Genomic DNA, 8,658 nt, shown 5'->3' on the forward strand with positions numbered 1-8,658 from the left:
GTCATATCACGATGACGATATAAATTAAGGTATATCAAAATAAAGGATATTTTCACCAACTATCTGAAAAAAAATTGACAGAAAATGTCATTACTCACTTTTGCACAAAAGTTTCAAGTTTCTTAGTAGGAAAATAGGAACTTAGTAGGAACTTTTTTCACAAACGTTCAGCAAAAAAAAATAAAATAAATAATAATAATAATAATAATAATAATAATAATAAAATGATCGTCCACACGATATCTATCGTCATATCGCCCAGTACTAATGCTACTCATAATTTATTTTACATTTATTCCATCGACACTAAAACTCTTCAGAAATAAGAGATTCAATATATTTTAACATATACTTGTGAAAAATATGCCAAAATAAAAAAACTCTTCACGTTTTTAAGGCAAAAATACACGTTGGAAAAATATTATTCTCATCCAAAAATTAATTACAGTATGTTCTATTGCATATTCCAAAAATGAATATGATAGCAACTAGAATTTTAGGTTGAAATAAAAACACATAAACAGTCCAATAAGTTTCAGTTTATATAGTTAAAAAATGTTTATATTATTTTGCTCCATGCTTTTTTGTTTAACATTGTATCAATCTGTTTTTCAGAATAAAAGAAATAAAATATTGGTGACCGCTGTGGGTAAAAATAAAAAGGGGACTGGAAAAAAAAAATCCACATTTAAGAAGCGTCAACTGAAGCCAACGGGGTAGAAACTACAAAAGACAGACTTATTCTGGTTAATGTAGCGAGTCTGAAATGGGCTACGATGAAAAGATAAAAAAGTTTGGACAAGTAGTTTTAAAGGAAAGGTAGGAAAAAACAAATTTGCAAAAGAAAATAAAGTATTTTGAACAGCTTTTTGTTCACAGGGTGCACTCTGATTGATCTGAACTCATCACACACAGTGCTTTGTTTCTGTGCCGCCGCAGAAAGCCAAAAGGCCTCCTCCATCTGTCACAGCCACAACAGCATTTCCTCTGACAAAATCCTTCCTTTCTCTTTGCAAGCTAAAAGAGGGATTCACTTTATTTCTCTATCACAGATCCTGAGAGTAGAGCATCAAAGAGCAAAAAGTGCAATAAAAATTTTGACATTGCCACCTAATTGCATGCCCAAATCAATCCTGTAATAGATTCTTTCTCTCTCTCTGACATTGAGTTCCACTGACAACACTATCAGACAGACAAATCAGAGCTGAGTGTTTCTGCGTTTGGATATTCAGCTCTCAACATGGCAAGATCTGGATGGCCACGTATCTGTGTGATTGCTCAGAAGCAGCAGAAAATCGAGATTGAGGTTTCACAATATGCATTTTCGGGGCTGTTTCGTAGGAGATGAGCCAAAATGCGAGCAATCCCAGACCAAATGAGAAAGGCTACATCAGCTGAAAAGTGTGAAAGTGTTCAGCAGTTGTGTCTTTTTTTAGCTGTCTTTTCAGACACAGATGCCCATGTTTAAACAGAAGCCTTTGGAGTGTTCTTCTAATAATATGTTTTATTCTATTTTGACTTCAAAAGTTAAATACAAATAACTTTTCATATATGAGGAAATGTTCTAACTCCCTAAAAGACTACACAGTGCCCTGGATTTTATCCCAATTCAGAAACATTCTCACAATTTTTTTTTAACTCTAAATATGCCAAAGTAAAAACCTTAATAAATATGAACTTTTTTACAAAGATTATTAACTAATCCATTGTGTTCTGATAATGAATGCAATGCATTGTGGTCTATTTTCACCTATCTAGTAACCATTGCTGCAGATAGGTGTTTTGCAGAGACTTCTGGGAAATTTCCAGGGTACTGGATTTTGTAATTGTATATTGTGACACCCCCACAAAATGGAAAATGTTCAGTAAGTTGTGAGAAAATTTGGACACAAACCTTAAATATCATATTGTGAAGCTGATTGTGATGCTATCATAGAATCAATGTTTTTAAAGACACATTTTTAAATGATGACGTAGCATTCTCAGTAACAGAGTAATTTAATTAATTACTCTTTTTGTTATTATAGTACGATACTTGTTGAACTTAGTCTGAATTGATATACAAACTCAATGGTTTAAAGACCCACTCCATGAAAATCGTGTTTTTAACATGTTTTTATTGCATTTTTCTCATGATGGAGGACACATATAGAGAAAAGTAAGATTAAAATTTCATTACTGAGAATTTTTTTAATCAAATCATTGTGAATCAGGGCAAAAAAATTCTATTGGGAAGAACTGTGATGTGACAGCAAGCCACAGATCCCCTGATCTACTCCATTCTGATGCATCCACTTGTAGACAAATAGATCCATGTACGTCTTTGTTTTCCCTGTTGATGTCCGGCTGAAAACGGCTGGAGAGCTCTAATATTGCTCACCATTTTTGTTGCACCGCTAATGTTGATTGGGGTTGTGAAGGGCTGGAAGCTGAGCGTGTAAACAGTTTGATGTTGGGAAGTGGGCGGGCTTACCTGAACAAAACTTTAGCTTTGATTGCTCATTGAGTCGACCACATCAACTAATGTGATGCTTTCATATTTAACTGTTTAAACAGAGACAAAAGACATTATGTATCACCTGATGTAATCAATACGTCATATTGACATATTTTTAGACAAGAGAGCCCAACGCTGCTTCGTCATCACATGTGACTCCGTCTATCCCCACCTTAAGCTGCGCGTGGGGGAGAGCAGCAGGCTTACAAACCCGAACCAAGCAGCTGAATATAATTTTAACCAAAGTGATCCCGACAGAATTTTGATACGGTTTATAATGTATGACAGACATCTGACACTCGGCTGTTGCCTCATTTTTCTGGGCAATCGTAGTGACAGGTTTTATGACATCAAAGAGAAAATGTGGATTTGGTCTCCTGGCATTCACTGCAGGGATTTAAAGCCTTCTTTAGAGGTCTATCAAACGTTAACAGCTCAGGGAACCTTTTAAAATAGGCCCAAAAGATAAAACCAAGACACCTACAAGTGAAAGAGTAAAAATAAGATCCGCTTTACCAAGAAATTCACTTTAAAGGTCAACTGTACACATAATGTTAACACAAAGACATTTAAAAACTTTTTTTTTTTCGGTAATATATATTTTATAGATTTTTTTTGTTTCCCCTTTTATTCTAATACAGAGGAAAAGAAAAAAAAGGGTTATTTAGTTTTTTTAGTCAAACAAACAATTTAGAAAATGTGCATTTTTCAAATGTCCCTATTTTGTTCCTTCTGGGGAGCCGTAAAGAATAATAATAATAAAAAAATAATTAATTAACTAATTAAAAAACATACTAAAATGTGCAGCAATGAACTCAGTAATATTGTCCTTACTAATTCTCTTATTATTAATATGTTATTAATGAACGTACAGTAAAAACTTTTTTTTGCTGGGATTTGCATTTATTGTAAAAAAATATCACAACAAATTTAATTTTATAGTCTTTTAAATGCAAATATTTATAAAAAAAAATCAAATTTTCAAGATACTCATATATATGAATGTTAAAAATATTTTTCATTTTGGAAAATGTGCAGCTGAACACGTTTTATTCTCATGTAAGGAGAGAAAAGGTTTTTATTGTAGGACAATCTACACATGATACATTTTAGGTAAAAATCATTAAAAAAAAATGTAATATAAGTTATGCTACTAGAAACATAAAGACCGACTTCAATAAAAATTGTGTTTTTAAAATGTTCTTGTAACATTTTTCGGATAATGGAGAGTATTCCTATATTTTAAAAATCAGCTTAAAACTGTGTTTTTTTCAGTATTTCTTTATTCAAACTGTTCTGAATCAGGAGCAGACAAAAACATACCAATGGAAATAGATCATATTTGTTATGTGAAAAATACTCTGGGCGGGTCAAAAACGCTGGAGAGTTCCTTTGATGCTTGTCATTGTTTTTGCATCATTTTCGGAGTTGTGAGGGGCTATAAGCGGGGAGAGCATGTAAACAGAGTGCTCTCAGTAAACTATGCCCCAGAAAACCACAAAGGTTTTGTTGTTTTTGTCAAAAATCGTCATAATCATAATTAAAAACCACTGGAGAGGTTTTTAAAATAGATCAAAAGATGATGGGAGAGGGTCTTTAACGCTCCCTTTGCTGCAGCAACGCGGCATTTAGGAGCTAGAGCCAAAATCCGAGTGTTCCACAGCTTGGAGTTTTCTTTGTGTCGCCTTTGTTGTCAGGAGCTTTGATAATCCCAGCTGCTGCAAGAACTTTCATTTTTTTTTATTTTTTTATTTATTTATTTTTTTTTGCGGTGCCATTTCTTTTTAACTTAGTCTGATTGATGAATGGAATAAAAAGAAACAGCAACAGTTGGTCAATAAGTGATCAGACATCTAAGAGTATATCATGTGTTCAGTGTGTGGAGGTTATTTATGTTACCTCATTAGCAAGTTTTCTGGTACAAGTACCCACTTTTTGGGACTAGAAATCATTTTTAGGGCTTTCAAATTAGATGCAAACAAAAGTTTACATTTAAAAGCCACACTTTTGTTCAAAAGGATTGAGCTTGTAAAGGATGAGCTAAAGCTTTAGGTCTTAAAAAGGGATTACAACACAAAACAATCGACTGGACAGTCTCCATTTTTGGCACACTTTTTGAAACTATAAAGAAAAGACACTTGCATCCATCACACCATCAATATCAGGGCAGGTCTTACAGATGAGCTTTTAATGAGAGATGGGATTTTAGAGCTTGCAAAAGAGAATTCGGAAGTGTCACAGTCTGAGGATCAGAACAACACTTCTGATAAAAAAAATAAGACATCACAAATATTCAGAAACATCCACCTTCCATGTAAGATACAAAAATGTTAAATGTGCAGAAATGTGCTGGGTGAGGGTATTTTAATGTGGCTTTTAAATGTTCTTCCTATGCTGGCAAGGTTTCCCTTCTTTCAACTCTTTCCTCCCACGGTCCAAAGACGTGTGTTAGACTAATTAGTGACTTTGGATTGTCGGAAGGTGTGAGTTTGGAAGCTTGCCTATCTCATTGCTTTAGTGCTGCTTGCCAAACGTCGGCTGGGACGGAGTCCAGCTCACCACAAGTCTCTACAAAATAAACGGTAAATGACTTTCGCTGCCCAGCTGACCACTCAGAACACTTCTTACGTTACCGGCCACATCTACAAAGTGCTCAGTGCTCAAATGATCAATACTTAAACTATCAGTTTTCCCAAAAAATATATAAAATGAAGTGTGTAAAGCACAACTAATATCTCACAAAAAATTAGAATTATGGTCTAATGACTCCTCCCTTTTTGCTCAATACCTGTATTACCTGGCATCACCTTGAATGAAGACAAGATTGTGTCACAGATGGAGATGCAGGCAGATCAATCCCCCATAAAACAAGCTGTATTGCTTTATAAATCAGATTTCTGGTCTCTGCCTGTGGCTGCTCGATAAGCATACATCAGCTTTAATGTTAGCGCTGGGATGAGCTGTCCACTAGATGCAGCTGGTGATAGATAATAAAGATGTCCCACCGCATAAACCGATCGGCCACGACATCATGACCACAGACCTCATATTGATTAGGTTCCAAGATCTCTGACCAGCGGAAATGTGGACTCAGAATACATGGGGGGCGTGGCTTTAAGGGCTGGTTAGGATTTAGAAGTTAGGAGGTCCTTTTGCCAACGGAAACTATCCAAACTTTGAAAGTTTTAATGGTTTTGTAAACTTTTTACCATTTGAAACCATCTTTACAAAAGGATAAAGCAGCAAAAATGAATGACTGTGACTAATATTTTAGTTTGTTTCTAGAGGAAGTGATGTAATGGCAGAATGACATCTCTGCTAATATTTGCTGTCATTTACATCTTTCCCACTCTCTAACTTTGACTGCTTTTGTACCATGTTTAAATAATATGAATCAATCTATATTCCTACAATCCAATCAGATCAATCTGTCTGACACAAGTTTTTATTCGAATCAATCTCTGCTTCCCTAAAACTGTTTCAAAATAAAATAAATTAAAACTTACATTTTGGAGAAAAACATTTGAATCAAGGCACAGTAATTAGTTGATATATTTGCTCTCATCTTTTATTTTTATTTCACTAGTTTTAGCCATTTATATATAAAAAAGTATCAATGTATAACAATTTTTATGCATTAATAAAAGTAATTTGAATTTATTTTGAAATGCTCATTTAAAAGACTTTGATAGTAAAGTCCGGTAAAAGTAATGTGTGCTAAAAGTGCAACAAAAGTAAAAGTATTCAGACTTGAAACAGCAAGAACTATTCATATTTTACTTCAAGGTCAAAAAATATCCACCCTATTTTAAACAAAAGAGAAACAAAAGTAAACACTTTGCAAAGTATAAAGAACACATAATTTCTTGTCTTTTTTTTCAGGACTGAATGTTTTACAAATTATACACCAAATCTAACATTCAGCATTTATTGATACAAACAAGGACATTTATTGCAAAATAATTTGCTTCATCCACAAAGTGCTAGTGCCTTTGTTCTTCCACTCAGACGGGGTAAGAAACAGTCTGGGTGTTGCAGAAAGTCAGGCGTACTGGCGGCAAAAATAATGGCCTTCTTCAAGGGTCTGAGATTGCTCTGGGAAGCTGCCAATACGTAAATATGCAGCTTTTTGTCTCTCCTGGCTTCAGATCAACATTTGGTTTCATTGTGGCTCCGGGGATATTAGGTTTCTGCAATTATCAAAAGATTTTTTCTGCATGCATTCTGCTGCACTTCAAATGAAAATTGCCAAATGTGAGTTCACTACAGTGTTTGCTATCAGGGAAAAAATAAAATAAAATAAAAGAAATATAAAATTTATTCATTCTTTGTATGGGAGGGAAAATTAAATTAGATTTTTTAGGACAAATCTTCCATATGAAAAGTGCAAAGCTTAGAGGAAGTGTGGATGATGTTGACTATTTTTTCAAAATAAGATTTATTATCACAATACAACTCAATCTTATAAACATAAGAGCTACAAATTGTGTATAGGATCAAAACATGTTTCCTGTTTTAACTTTAACGTTCATGTTTTTTTCATGTTTCAGCCTACGGACAAACAACCAGACTAAAAATGTTAAGAAAAAAAGTGCAGGAATTTATGGAGTCAAAATAAAGCCATAAAGACATTTAAAGACAGAGACACAATTCACAACTTCAGGAGCTCACACACAGATTTTTGAAATTTGATTTTGCAAATTTTTTTTAAGGGCATCCAGATCCCTTTTTACTCATTTGCAAACCTAAACCCTTCAGACGGATTTATTTTCCAGAATGATGAAACCTGATTTATGTGTGAACATGCAGTTGCAGTTGCAGATCTTTATGGCCTTATTTTGAGCCCATACAACTCTTACCACCTGGAAAACTAAAAAAAAATCAAAATAAAAAAAAAAAAAAATCAAAGAAGTTTTATCCCTGCAGCGTTCAACATCATTTCATGTTAATCTCAGCATGATGAACACCCAATTACAGCCCCCTCTCCATATCACACCCATTACCCCATGTTTTAGCATGATCGTCGACCTTGTAAGTATTAACTCAAACCTATTAAAATTCCGGGTTTTGATTGCATAGCTACAATTGTTAGAGGGTCAACCAAAGTTCAGGCTTTAATCCGACCCAAGGGAGATGATTTCACACTGCTGTCTTGTCTAGAGCTGACCCAGTTTTGCTATCACTGTTTGCCACTTTCAATAGCTAGATTTAGTCCATCCACAGGACAGTTCAGCAGTGTGTCTGTGAGTGATGCGCTTGAGTGTGTGCTGTTCCACCAGCGTGACTAACAAGCTTGGCTGTCGCAAGCTGGCAGATTGAGAGACACCTACTGCTAGTTAAAGCCTTTTGTACCCTGGGGTCATTGGCTTACTTTCTGCACCGGTCATATATGGGATGATGGGATGAGGAGAGTAAGGGTGAGGAGAAGTGTCAAAAAGGTGACAGCACTGTCAATGTGCTGGCATTTTTGTAAAAGATAAAATGTATTCCTTTGCCCACTTTTTTATTTTGCCATGTGATCACCTCTGCAGTGGAGACCATCAAGGTTTAAAGCGTAAATGTGATTATATGTCGGCACAGAAGACTTTTTTTTTAATCTCAATTGCAGGTTGTTTGTGATATTGTCAATGGCGCTTAAAAAAAATAACAATTAGTAAATTAACTTTTTTTTTTTACCCCTCTCTGCTCCTATCAACCTCATGTACTCCACCTGAATAGAGCTTTTTTTTAATTAAACTTTCTGCTCCACACTCAGTGGCAAATCTTTTGTTGTTGTTCTGTTTGTTCCAGTTTTATGCCAAGATAAGTATCTTTGTCAACAGATTATAGTCTCATTCCTTTTTTGTGTACGCAATTCTAGATTTTTGACTTGTGTCTGCCTCCTTGCGTGTGACTATGGATTTGTGAGTGCGTAATTATTGTTTTGTTACTCATACAAAGCATTTAGTGCGTAACTGTGTACTTGCAATTGTGTAAAAAAAATACAAATTACACACACGACTTTAGATTACTGCTGCTTAAAACTAACAACACAAACAAATCTTTAAAAAGTACCCACAAATCACCCGATACACACATACACAAAACCTTATTTAGGCACAAATCTGATTTGAGAAACGGTTCAAGATATAAGTTGAAATGCTGCTAGAAACGGGGTGTAA

General features: G+C 34.7%; 1 protein-coding gene across 2 annotated transcripts in view; it reads right to left on the reverse strand.

Annotated features, from left to right (window-relative positions):
* LOC112155273 (ephrin type-A receptor 6) overlaps positions 1-8,658 on the reverse strand; it is a 166,630-nt gene that overhangs the window by 100,331 nt on the left and 57,641 nt on the right. The gene's annotated exons all lie outside the window — the stretch shown is intronic.

The sequence above is a fragment of the Oryzias melastigma genome, linkage group LG21, assembly GCF_002922805.2.
Source record: "Oryzias melastigma strain HK-1 linkage group LG21, ASM292280v2, whole genome shotgun sequence".
Classification (NCBI taxonomy): Eukaryota; Metazoa; Chordata; class Actinopteri; order Beloniformes; family Adrianichthyidae; genus Oryzias; species Oryzias melastigma.